Genomic DNA, 12702 nt, shown 5'->3' on the forward strand with positions numbered 1-12702 from the left:
AGTGACTCTTCAACCATACATATGGAATGGTTGGGCAGCAATCTAGACCATCCAGATTACCTGACTGATTGTTGATAGAGCACAACCAAAAAATTACTCCAAGAAAAAGATAGTAACGATTGACTTTACTCTTTGAATTTGGAGACGCACTATTTTAAATTTCAATCAGTGTTGTTCTACAGATATATACTCCAACCACAGTGTGCCCACAAATTGGACGGTCTGGATAGCCTTACAGGGTACCACGTGTGAGGAGGATGAGTAGCTACAGTTTCCGTAATGATGGTGAACTATCACACGAATCTAGCCCTATTCGGACAACTTCACGCATTTGAGATTGCACGCGCTGCTAAAACGGTGTGACTCGGCCAATTCAATCGAACAGGCTGTGGGGTTTTGCCTGTAGCACTACGTGGCCCAAGTACTGTGGGGCCCACTGTGATGTATGTGTTTTATCCACGCTGTCCATCTGCTTTTCCAGCTCATTTTATGGTATGACCCAAAAAATGATACAGATCCAAAGCTCAAGTAGACCACATCACAGAAAACAATGGAGATTGAAAGCCCATGTTAAAAATTTCTTGGGGACCACGGAAGTTTTACACAAGATTATCTTTGTGTTTCCTTCATCCAGGTCTGTATGACCTTATCGTGAACATGTTGAATGGCAAATAAAACATCGCGATGGCCCTTAGAAGTTTTCAAGGGCGCGTGTTCAATACCCACTGTTTTATGCGGTGTGCTCTAGTTGAGCTTTGGGTCTGTATCATTTTTGGGCTCTTGTCCTAAAATGAGCTGGAAAAACGGATGGATGGCATGTATAAAGCACATATATTACGTTGGGACCCACAGTTTGGGAGACATCGTGCAAAATGACAACCCTGCCGCAAGCAATCCGCTCTCGCCACTTCAATGCGTGCATGGAAGGTCAGTATCTATCTGTACATTAACTTCTCTTATCCTTGTATTTGGCGTCTTCATCGACTCATCAGCCACCCGTTGGCGTTTCTGCTGTAAACTTTTGAGAATCTTTTCTTTTATAGGGGGAAAACAGCAACACGTGGATGCCTCGTGGAAAAGGACATTGGACACGTTTATTCAAGATCCCAACCGTTCATGAGGCCTGGTCGGTTTCTGCTGAATGAATCAATGATTCAGATCATCATAGAAAGGGGGGCATGAAATTATTGGACTGAATTTTCTTCCCACACAGGTGACAATTTTTATCACCATACAGCGCCATATGCGTATGATGAACCACAGAAAGAAAGAAGAAAAGAAAAATAAAAAATAAAAAAACAGAATGATCTGACAATCCTAACCATGAAAAATTCTGTACAAATACATGCCACGGTTGTACACCATGTTCAAAATTCAAATGGCTAGGATTGCCCGATTGCATAACTTTGGATCTGCAATCCATTCATGTTTTTCCCCAGTGGACGAACGGTTCAGATGATCATACACATGCTGCACATATGACTGAAAAAGTGGCAGCAGGACGAAAATTCTATGTATATATGTGTATGTCATCAATTGTACATGTGCTTGTAGTGATGCATGCAGGGTGAGTACCTCGCGACAGAGATGGAATGCCACTGCCAAGTCATCCCAACCATTGATAAGGAGAAGCGCAGGAAAGACTGAGGTTTCTATGGATGGACACAACATAATCAATGAGTCAATGACATTAAGAGGGACTTAGGAATAGTAATTAGATATTAGCAATCCAACAATATATAACTAACATACCATACATATATGTAATACCATATATGAAGTTGTAGATGGTATATGTCGCAATTTTGAGAAATAATACGATTGTACCTTAAATGGGTCATTTTTGGAAATATACCTTTCTTGGAATAAAATGTGTATTTTATTTTATTTTAAGAAATTGGTAATCTAAGCCATTGGTGGATGAGAGACTCGCTTTGGATGGCCCACTCCCACAATCTCTCTCCAATGGAAGAAAGCGTGGCAATATTGCATATTAAATATGCAATCACTGTGTGGTTGGCATCAATGATCAGGATCATCGTGGGTGCCCACTTGTATAAACACTCAATGGCCAAGGACATTATACACATCCGCTTTGATAAACATCTATCTATTAAAGAAAAGCTACAAATAAAAGGCCCATTTTAGTGGTAAACAATAACAAAGGAAGTAGCCCACACACAACTAGGTCTGTCAATGGCCGGGGCTGAGGCCTAAAATTCATGCCCAATTGCTAATTGGTTCTGGCTTAGACAGTATCTAAAATCCCACATGGTCCAACCTGGTTAGGAATTCCATGGGTGGCTTGGTTTATGCACAACCATCTTGCCAAGACCCAAGTTGTTTATTTTGGCCATCATCTAGGCCCATCGTGGCTCTGACCGTGGTTTTACATTGAGGACTTGGCTTCAACAGCCCGCGCAGCCCATTGACAGTCGATAATAACACCATGACATGAGATATTCCATCCCCTGCAATTAATACATGGAACATAATTTATTTAGGATGAATATTGCAAATGATTTTTTTTAAAAAATAAATAAATAAATAAAAAGAAAAAAAGAAAAGACTTGATTGAGTTTAGTAAATCCATACTCAATATGCAACTCCAGAATTTTTAGGAGTACCTTTTGGCAGGTGGGTCGAGGTTTTGAACCTGCAGCCTCAAGGTTGTAAGTCCAAAGATTGCTGAATTGAGCTATCGGCTCGATCGGAAAACTGACCATGCTTGTCTAAGACTTGGCGAGGGCCACCGATGTTAGCAATGCAGACTGCTTCCTTCAATTGAATGACCCCCTTTTAAATGGAAATTTATTAATCATCTGCTAACATTTGTCAAATTCCTTAGAACTATTTAAGCGACACGTTCGTATGTTTGGTACCAAATGCTCCGCATGTAATATATGTGCCCCGGAATATTTCGAACGCCCTCGGTATTGATAGACCGCAGTTTTGAGAACTTCTCGTGATAATTTTGGTCATTTCTGGTGATACGCACTCAAAATATCGATGTAACAAGATACATAAATTATTAAGTGCATATAAAGTATTAGGAAATCCATTTTTCACAATTTTATAACTTAAAGGATCGCATTTTGCATTAAATTAAATGATGTGTTTTGAGTATCTTTTCTATAATGTGTTTGTTAATTTAATTTTATTTTTTTTAAGGATTCATTTCCATATATCATGGACCAAAATTTACATATTCGGGCTGCCCCAGGGCCAAAAAAAAAAAAAAAGAGAAAAGAAAACGGGGGAGCCTATCATGGCAAAAGACGCAAAAAGAAAAAACTGCACAAAGAAATTAGCCTTATGCTTCCCTGATCACACCCAGCCCAACTCTATCTAGGAAAAGAAGCCTCTGACCTGAGGGGGAAGCTCTGCAAATCTGTCATAGGAAGAGGAGGATTAGGTGTTGCTTCCCAAGCGAGCCATAGCATCAGTGGGAGAGTTGCCTTCCCTATAAATATGCACAAAACTAGCCTGCCCCATTGTTTTGAGACCGAAGATTCTGTTGAGCCAATAGTTCCATTTCCAGCCTGGCTTGGAGACCCAATGTGTTTGTTAACTTGAATTCTAATTAATCATAACCATGGATATGGTAAAATTAAAAAAAACTAAGATGAAATTAATTTTAAAAAGTGAGGAGAGTCACTCAATTGAGTCAAGACAACAGATACTTAGTTAAAAAATAAAAAATAAAAAATAAAAATAAAAAAAGCAAGTGGAGTGATTTGAATTCACAAGCTAAACCAAGCCAATCAACAACATTTACCAACTGACCAAGAAGTGATTTGTGTTAAATTTCAATTTTATATATTCATACTACTTTAGCATCTATTATTAGTGTAATTAAATTTCTAGTTTTCCTATTTCCTATCAAATATGAGCTGAGTCTTTGAGTCAACATGACTCAGCTGGATATCCAGTTGAGTCCAGTTTTTTGAGATATTAAACTATGATTGCAACCCAAATTAATGGACACGTGATTCCTGGAAATTTTCTAGATTGAAAGAGGATTCCTGAAAATCTTCCAAATTGAAAGATGTTGAGCCTTCGATGTGGTGTCTTGCTGATTGATGTTTTTGAGAAAACATCAATGGTCTACATCTGACAAAGAAATGGTCAAATGCCTAGTTAATTGTGAGGCTTGTCAACTGAAAGGTTCAATCGAGCAACAGTCCATCCATCCATGCACTCATGTGCGACAGCCAAAGCAGCCACAGTGATTCCTTGCAAGGGCCTATCGTTACTTAGAATGGCATGTGGCGGGTTGAGGACTCAATTGCAGGATTGCTTGTGGGTCCAATGTAGTACTTGTGTGGCATGTCTAAGCCACTCACGTTGCGGCTGGCCCAACATAAGGCACCTTGGTGCAGAACAAAACAGATCAGTCCGCTCATTGGGTGGACCACACATATACAAAAGTAATAAATAGTTTGAGAAAATGGGGTTTCCATGTACATTACAGATAATTGGAGAGGCCAATTTTTGAGCCGGGTCAAGTACAGATAGGACCCCCCTGATGAGGGGCTTGTCTCTAACACATACACCATGTTGGCACATGTGCCCATGAGTGTACACGAGTCCCTGTGTGTTGAATGAAGATGGGGTTTTCATTTTGTGTAGTAGGGTCCATGGTTCAGTGATCTGGACCATTGGTCTGTTGAGCCTTTTGTTGATGGACCGTTGCATAAATATCTCCTTCAGAGGATAAATCTCCTTCAGAGGACTGTGAAGTGGCATGTAAATAGATAATTAAGAAGACAATTACAGTGATAGTCCACATTTAGCTGAAAATTGGTCCAAGATAGATAGCTAGGATCTTCCAGTTTGGGAGATTCTTAGCAAGTGGTCCATCCACAATGGGGCACATGAGATCAATGGCCTTTTTTTTTTCAAACTCTGATATTATATATAAAATATTGACTATACATCATCCTGAACACTTTCGGGCAACCTTCCAGAAAAAAGGACCAGGAGGATACCTATCGTAAGAAACCTGAATTGACAGAGGACAGACTAGACAGCTAGACTCCACATCGAAGAGGGGACTTCCTAATGGAACTCAGACCGACTCTATCAAGCACAATCTGACCACGAATCTGCGGATGGAGGTTTGTGGTCTGCCGGAAAAAGAAGGGGCTTGTCGATCACTCTCCAGGTGGGCTAGACCATCAGCCGAGGCATTTCCTTCTCTCGGCACATGACAAAATCTAAACTGGCATGCACCTTAATCTTCTCGATCCTGGAAACCCAATACCTCCAACGCCAATTTGGTTGGGACTTGCCATTCAGAATATCCACCACAATCTTGGAGTCGGATTCAACCTCCACTTTGGACAGGCCCAAACTCCGACAGAAAGTCATACTGTCCCAGACCACCCTGAGCTCCGCAATGAGATCAATGACCTAGATATAAAATAAAAACCTGATTATACTGTGTATGTGCACGCATAGAGGATCTTATATTTTCCTTGAAAATATATTGTTCTCATAGTCTACAAACTACAGAGACTTGCCATCTCTGCGAACAACGTTCGCCTTGTCTTTTGTGTTTCCAGGTGCACATGAGCGCATGCATTTTAGTTCTGTTTCCACATGCACATGAGCGCATGCACTTTTGTTGTTCAAATGTTTGAACTTTAGCTTGCATAAAAGTTGTTCCTTCTCCGTGTTTTGTGGCAGTTATAATCTTCTATTTTTCACTGTGCATTGCATCTTCTGATTTAGGAGCCGACAACCTTGAAAATGAATTTATAACGAATTTCTAACATCTCTCACAGGTTCATTGTCTGCTTCTTTGAAAATGAGTTCATAATGCATTGCCCAAATCTTCTGATTTATGATTTTCCTTTTTTTTTTTTTTGGATTAGCCGGCTAAAAGGTGCAACAGATTAAAAAAAAAACAAATACAACATGGGCCCCACAAACACGAATTCCTTCGATTCACCCAATCTATGTCTGATCTTTGGCCATTGCTCATATATTGTGGGCCAACCAGTGGTCCGGGTGGCGTAGGGATGCTCATTTGCATAGCTTCTATTTTACTGATGCCTATCTATCCACTTATCTATATTGCTCATTTTCAAGCAGGATGAATAGGCTGAAGATGAATCTGATGATATTCATGGAAGTCTTCCTGTTGGGTCTCCCAGGGTAGTTTTTATTATTATTATTATTATTCTAATTTGTGTGGCCCATGGTTCAATAACTGAGGCTGTTGTCCTTCTATCACTGTGAATATATATGCTTAAATATCTATTTAATGGGATAATCAAAACCTTTATTGGTCATTTGGACGCATGTAAAATACTTTAGGTATAAATGGTTTACAAGTAGGATATTGTTCTTAACACTTATTTTGACACAGTTTTGATTTCCCAATAAGTGGCAATTTTCATGTAGTTGTGAATATAAATTTTTTGCTTCATTCTAATAGATTGATATAGAATAGAGTTTGAAATTTTGGTCTGTAGGTTCTTTTTTTGAATTCAGGATCATATATCTTGGTTTTAATGGATTTTAAGGAGCTAACATTCTTCAGTCTTGAGTTGAAGATGAGAGATTCTTCTGCACAGTTCAAGAATGCATGTATCATACATATCCTTGAAAAATGAACTTACACAATGAGTACATCTTGGAGCCGCTTTTTAATGTAAAACAATTGTTGCTTCTTGTGGAGGTTCTTATTGGAAGAACATCTTCATGTTAAGATGTCAATGTTGTCACACTTCAATTTAGGTTATTTACTATATATTTAGTTCAGTATGCTATTCAAGCCAATTAAGCATCCAAACACACCCAAAACTATATTTAGTCCAACTTCTTATTTAGGCCAATCTTTCGCGAATGGGGTTCTCATTAAACAATCCTATGAATTTTCTTTGGATGGCCATCAGGCCCAACATATTCAAAAGACAATCCAAGGCTTTTTTCCTTTAGAAATTTTAGCGACGGGCCAAATCTGTCGCTAATTTCTGAACTAAAAAATCTGCTAGTATTGGTAGAATAATCCAACTGGGAATTTCGACAGTCCAGCGACGGATTTTAGTTTTTGCGACGGATAGGATCCGTTGTTTATTTGCAACGGCCTAAAACCGACGCAAATTCGCAACGGATCCCATCCGTCGTTTAATTTGTGACAAGAAAACAGAGACGGTCTACGTCCGTCGTTAATTTCGTTTTGCGACGCCCATGAACCGTCGCAAATTCCTGAATTTGTTTTTATGCAGATTTCTTGAGAGATTATGGAGCATGGACCATCCACTGACTCTCTTCTTCCAATGATCCTGATAGCCAAAAATTCTAATAAAATAGCTTTTTATTTCAAGAAAAGTTACCATATGTTGGTATTCAAGTAACTAATACCCCTTCAGCATGTCTAATAATAATAACTTTTTATTCAAGTAATCAACAAACTATTGCCCCTACAGCATGTCTAATAAAAATCACTTTTTATTCAAGTAATCAACAAACCTTGTGTTGTTTTTAGAAACGTGAGTGACGGACCAATCTGTCGCTAATTTCTGAACAAATCTTGACAGATGAATCTAGTATTGTATTTCCCTAGAACCGCAATGGATTTTGTTTGGGCAATGGATAACTTCCGTCCTTTATTAGCGACGGATTGAAACCGTCGCAAATTCACGACGGACTATTAAATCCAATTTCGCGGCTCAGCAAACAGCGACGGACTAAGTCCGTCGCAAATTCACAATTTTCTCATCATATAAAATGATTCTGCTACAGATTCTGGAGCATGGGCCATCCACTGTGACCCTTATCATCCAATGATCTTGATTGCCACAATTTCTACTAAATATTGCTCTTTATTCCAAGAAACATTACCATATGTTTGCGTTTAAGTAATCGGCTTGGAGCTTTTATTTTTATTAAAACAGAATGAAAAAAATATTAGACTTACTTTTTTCCTATTCTTTAGTGTACAAGAACTCGTTTACTAAAGAATATTCAAGAAAAATACACTTCAAAGAAACTAGGCTTTATATATATATATATATATAGAGAGAGAGAGAGAGAGAGAGAGAGAGAGAGAGAGAGAGAGAGAGAGAGAGAGCTTGTCTCTGAACAAGAGATGGTCTTCACATATACAAACCATCCACATCTAGCTTGCTGAATGATGTTGTTACACATAGGTATTGTATGTTATTTACAAATTAAGTAGCTTTATTTACAAATTAAGTAGCTAATATTTAATTTTCATACTCATCCAAGTCCCTCTTGATGTCATTGGCTATGTTCTGTGCATCCATAGAAACACCGGCCAATCCTCTCCTTGACAGTCCAACACAGTAAAGGCCCCTTTTCCCCTTCCCAATTGGGAAAACTTGGCATTCCTTGTCCCGGAGGTAATCACCACCCTGCACAACGGAATACACATCGCTATTTGCAAATGAGCAATCCAATGGCATATATACGAACGGAATGACCCCATAGCTGTTTGGGGCCCACATGCATCCCATCTATCCATCATGTGCACCACACAATAGGGAACTGTGTGATCGGGGACACTCCCCAACATAGGTAACTATGTCTAGATGTGTGGGGTACAACATGCTGCGTGTATGCCATCCAACCAGCGCATTAGAGGAGCCCCATGATGATGGGCTGCCCCAAGAATTAGGTCGATCCAATCATTAGGTAGGCCATACAATGCCCATTTGTACGTTTTGGGTTTTTTTTTTTCTTTTTCTTTTTCCTTTTTTTGGTATGGCCCACTTGATGAATGGACCACCTTGATTTTTGCATAGATAAAGGTCTACCTTGAGCCAACATTTAGCTGTGCTTCGGTAGTCGGTGGCAAAAACTATAGCATCGAACAGGTACGACGTGCCATTTTTGCAAAATACGCATCACTGCCTCTGATGCTTGCTAATGCTGGCAGGACCTGTTGATCATGAGACATGGAAGTGATGATTAGTCTAGGATATGGGTCCATGATCACATACTAATGATCTACAATACATATTTCAAGTACCTGAATTTCTCCAGTCTTGATCTTCCGTAGGGTCCCCACATTTATAACTGCAGAACGACCAGTAGTTACTTTAAGATGGAAGGGCCCTTTTGCAGGTCTTCGGATCCCATGCTTAGAGATGTCCCCAAACTTCAATTTGCTAAGCGTGAGAGTAAAAGCATCCACTAAAAAACATGGTAGATATTTCAAGAGCACCATGCCTAGGTGTACCATGTCCCACGTGAGCATATGAACCTGCACATGTAGTTCTCAGCACCAATCCAAATTACAGTCCTCCCGTAATAATCTGAGTTTCATAGTTCCATTTAGTGCGTGCGTGCAGGGTTATTTTATGGTGGTAACATTACCCCAATGACTGTATTAATGGCCTTTTGGGGGCCCACATGCTGTTTGTATGCCATCCATCCCGTCCATCATATCTAGACCCTAAAGATGTTGGGGGAACTCAAAAAATCAGGTTGATCCCATCCAGAAGTGGGAGAAACCATGGAGGGAAAAAAAAAAAATACAACTGCACTCGAAACCCATAAATTCAAGCAGTCGGGCCCACCTAAATGTTGGAACGTGTCCACAAGCATGTGAACCACTACTTTACATGTGCATGTGTGCGTGTGAACCACTATTTCACAAAGAGATCTGTCATCAAACTCCAAATTTAAAGGTGACATGCGTGTGAACTATTGGCGATTTAAAATGTCCTCGTAAATAGTTGATTTTTTGCAACGATTTAAAATGTCATCGTAAAAATTTAATTTTTTACGATGAAATTAGACTCGTTGCTAAAAAAATCATTGCAAAAAGTTTGAATTGTTGTAATACTATTTCACAAAGAGATCTTTCATCAACCTCCAAATTCCAAGGTGGCTTGGTGGAAGGGGACCAATCCATTGCATGCATTATCAAACAACATTTGGTTACGGACAAGCAAAAGATAAATACATAAATAGATAGATAATTGCTAAATTCAAATGTTACAACCAAAACATGCGTCTGTATGTGTACCATAGATAAAAAGGGAAAGAACATCAAACCAAGTTAGAACCAACACAAAACTAGGTCAATGATAAAGGTTTACTGGATTCCTGACAACTATAGAGGTCTTTGCTCCAAAGTTGGAGAGATCAAAGGCGATCTCCATGCCTGAATTCCCACACCCAACAACCAAAACAGCCTTTCTACTGTAGTCACTACCTGACTTTTCTTCCGGAGAAAATGGTGTTACCTTGGTGCCAATGGAAAAGCACATTTAATATGTCTTAAGTTTATTTAAGATTCAAATGGGTTTAAGGCGAGACTAATCTCCACGCAATTACCAGCAAATCACGTGCATCGGGTGAAGCATGGGGAAGGGAATTGAACTCGCGATTGTAGGGAGTAGATAATTATACTTATCCCATTAATTTTTATTTTAAAAAAATTATAAACTTTTAAGACCGAATAATCTATCATAGCTCTAAAATAATTAACCAATCATCTATCATAACTATAAAATATATTAAGGATGTACTTAACTTTTTCCAATACCACCCATTCCAAATATTTGACATTCCGCAATAACCCTGTATTGAAAAAAAAAAAATTTTAAAGGAAGAAGAAAGAAGTGTTATTATTTATTTTTTAATGAATAAAATGTCAATGAATGATGTTATGAGAGTTTCGCCAAGTTATTTTAAAATGGTCATGTTACGACTGTTGTAATAGTAGGTTTCGTTATGCATTACAGGGCTGCAATGGTTGTCACTGAAAAAATGGCCAATACAATTTTTAGAAGATGGCCATAATGCCTGTTTTGGCCTGTATCATGACAGGTGGCCATTCTTCCTAATGTAACCATTATCGAATACCTTGAGTTTGACATATTATCTTTCAACATTAAAATTTTTTTGGCAGGAATGTAGAAACATTTTAGACATTGATTTTCAAATGAATGTCTAAACATTAATTTTTTCCACTCTTTTATGCATGCATTCTGGCCCACATGATTTCTAGCAATTTATATATATATATATATATATATATATATATATACCTTGAATCTAATAATCAAACTGCTGGCCCACTAATCAATGTCAGAGATCATCCTACAAGCGGCTAGCACATATGTGTGACATGTACAAATCACGTGGCCTTCAAACCAACGGGATAAAACAAAAATGGTTAACAGTGAATTGCTCTATCAATTTTTGGTGCATCACACCCTTTCACCAAGATGTAGTAGAGTCACATGATGGCATATACATAATAAAACGGCCCCACTAGAGGTGGGTCATAGCCCCATAAACATACAGCAGGACTCTGTCAATTTGAATGGATAGCCAATGGTATTGTTTGGTGTTGAATTTCCTCTCAAGTGATCGTCATGTGTGGCCTACTAAGACCAACATCCTTATCACCATTAGTCGACATATGAATATGATGAACCAATCAACAAATATCTGAACCATAGACTAAAAAAAAGGGGGGGATTTGGCAATCCTAACCATGCAGAAATATTGTACACACATACATGCCACATGTACTACACCATTTTGAAAATCCAAATTGGTAGGATTATCCTATCCCATAAGCTTTGACCCATTCATGGTTGTCCTCAGTAGATGGACAGTTCAGATTATCAGACACATGCTGCTTGTATGTATAACATTAATTATTCATATGCACATTGTGATGTATGCATGGTGTTATGAGTACCTCTCAGACAAAGATGGAATCCCACTGCCAAGTTTTCCCGGCCATTGGAAGGGGAAATGGCCCTGATTGCATAGAACTCTGATGGAGGGGGTCTGCTGGAGTTTCTATGGATGCACACAGCACAACCAATGAGTCAATGACATTAAGAGGATCTTACAGATGTTAATTATAGAAATAAAATAACCCACTAAAGACTAACAATTGCTTCATTGAGATCTACCGAATCCATACTCACTTAATATGCAACTTCTAGCATTTTTAGGAGTTGGGTGAGCCAGAGTCTTGAATTTGCAACCTCAAATTTGTGACTTCTGCCTAATTGAGCCATCATCCTGGTCGGATAAGTTTATCGTGCTTGTCTAATACTCTTAAGAGGGGAGCTGATACTAGTAATGAAGATTGCTTTCCTCCTTGAATGATCTCCTTTTAAATGAAATTCAGCTAATCATCCACTAAAAGTTGTCACGTTCCTTCGAATGATTTCGTGCCACGCTCATCTGATTGGTACCGAATATGCCACATGTTGTATAGACGCCCCAGGTATGATCCGAATGCCCTCGGTATTGATAGACCGCCTGGTTTTGGAACATCTCACGATAATTCTAGACATTTCTCATGATAAGCGCTTAAAATATCCATTTAACAAGATACAAATTGAGTATTGAATGTATCAAAAGCTCTAAGATATTCATTTTTGTGACTTAATGAGAGAGGAAGCAGCTGGCAGAATAGGAAAGGGTGGAAGAGCGGTTGTAAAAGGGGAGTTATTTGATATTTTAGTAAGTATAACACTTGATATGATACAATATTGGACCATCAACCACCAAAATCATCTATATGATTAGCTTAACTATGGGTTAAAGATATCTTAAATAATGCTTAAATTGAAGTATTTCAACTCTTTAATTATAATAGAGACTGCTCAAATATAATGAAAAAAAGATCAAAGGGATAAAATACCAGTCTAAGTGATTTTAGTTTTTGTCTAGGCCCATCATATAAATGGT

The 12702-nt window shown here is 38.6% G+C and overlaps 1 long non-coding RNA gene and 1 pseudogene across 1 annotated transcript; both read right to left on the minus strand.

Moving 5' to 3' along the window:
• Nucleotides 1-1877: 1877 nt before the first annotated feature.
• Nucleotides 1878-2764, minus strand: LOC131242626 (uncharacterized). The gene is made up of 2 exons (XR_009169668.1): nt 2628-2764; nt 1878-2471 (listed from the first exon to the last, which is right to left on the minus strand). It is a non-coding gene; the product is annotated as an uncharacterized LOC131242626 (long non-coding RNA).
• Nucleotides 2765-8199: 5435 nt separating this feature from the next.
• On the minus strand, nt 8200-12305 carry LOC131244059 (probable indole-3-pyruvate monooxygenase YUCCA10; annotated as a pseudogene).
• Nucleotides 12306-12702: the final 397 nt, after the last annotated feature.

This window comes from Magnolia sinica, chromosome 4 (genome assembly GCF_029962835.1).
Source record: "Magnolia sinica isolate HGM2019 chromosome 4, MsV1, whole genome shotgun sequence".
In the NCBI taxonomy this organism is placed as follows: Eukaryota; Viridiplantae; Streptophyta; class Magnoliopsida; order Magnoliales; family Magnoliaceae; genus Magnolia; species Magnolia sinica.